The following is a 1,677-nucleotide window of genomic DNA, read 5'->3' on the forward strand; positions in this document are numbered from 1 at the left end:
GGCAGCCAGTAAGAGAAATAAAATCACCAAGAAAGTCAGGCTTTTTGCTGTTTGTTTTCAAAACAATGTCCTTGACAGAACACAAGATATGACTGAATGAGCAAAGTTACATTTACATAGAGCCTTTCAAAGAACATACAATGTTTGAACTAATAACAGACACCTGTTCATTTCAACACAATGGGAGAAATTACTCTGCTCACAGAGCTTAGTAACGCGTTAGATCAAAATTCGCTGCTGCTCTTTAAAACACTGAGCGTTTTTCTTAAAACACATAAAAGGTGCAAGATCACGCGTTGTCGTGTGAGCACCTCAGTCGTAAAAAGGGCTGAGTTGTCATGAATACGTTATGATCAGGAGTAGTCGGCCGTACTGCTGCGACATCCGGTCAAATCAACCGTCCTCTAAGAATCAGCGCAGTACTAGTTTTGGTAATAGCAGCATCTATGGACATAAACGGCGGCGAAACGGATGGTTTCTTTCTCGTCAACTTTATAGTCCATCACACCTGCTCCTATAGATCGGGATAAAATCTCCATACCAAAACCTCTGTGCATTGGCATGATGAAAATTTAGAGCACGCAAATCCTTCACTTCTGAAACAGCAGAAATTATGTAATTTTACGCAGATTTAAAAAAACCCTCAACGTTAAAGACTGCTGTTGACGGAGTTTTAATGTAAATATAGTAGGTTGGGGAAGTGTAACGATGAGCAGTGTGTGGAAAAGAGTGAGATTTATTAGGGGCAAATCCAAAGTCCAGGGTCAAATTATTAACATGGAAAGTCCGAGAATTCATGATAAACTAAAGTAAAGAAAAGTGCACGAAGACAAACCAGGGATGCAGGCTATAACATTGGGGCGAGGATAAACATTCAGGCTTATATTCACATGCACGGAAGCCTCGATTAACAAACAGCAGCTGGACTTACAATAAATAGCAGGGCTTAAAAACATGGTCAAATGAGCATTAAACCAGACACAAGTGCAAATTATGAGGGGTGCAGAAAACGAAACGAAGGAATGGAACCACAACAAGGGAGTAAATGAAAATAAAGACACTAGACAGGGAAACCGTGGAGACATGAACGCTAGGAGGGTGGTCAGTGGTGACAGGAAGCTTGTTTCAGTCATGGATGTCTTTGGCAAAATGAATGCAACTAAAATGCTTTCCTCATGTGTCCTAATAACCAAATAATAACCAAGTTCTTCTTTATTTCTAAATAATATGCCTTTCGGAAATTGTATAACTGCTTGTGTTATATTACTTTCTTTTATTCAGAAACACAGGAGACTCAGGTGAAAAGTGTGATGGAAATTATACACTTATTATTATATCCTAAAACTTGTCTCACCTAATCGTAGTCATCAGTTTATTAGATAAATGCATACCTATTTTTATGTTTGTGTTTCACATGTTCCATTCCTTTTCTCTTCTTTGAAAGAAAAATTCCTTAACTTAATCAAAGACTAGGATTAAAAAAATAAAATAAAATAAAATCATAGACAGGTCAGCTGAGCCCACTCCCTTGTCGTAATGTCCCCATATTGACAGTTAAATACCACATATTAAATACAATAGAGACTGGAGTGTCTTGTTTTTCTCTGAACATTCCACAGTGCATCTAGAATTTTAATAGTTGTTTATTTCTGCTCAGTTTTTCTGCTCTTATTTTAA

This window comes from Electrophorus electricus, unplaced genomic scaffold (genome assembly GCF_041902795.1).
Source record: "Electrophorus electricus isolate QZ-2024a unplaced genomic scaffold, ASM4190279v1 Scaffold48, whole genome shotgun sequence".
Taxonomy (NCBI): Eukaryota; Metazoa; Chordata; class Actinopteri; order Gymnotiformes; family Gymnotidae; genus Electrophorus; species Electrophorus electricus.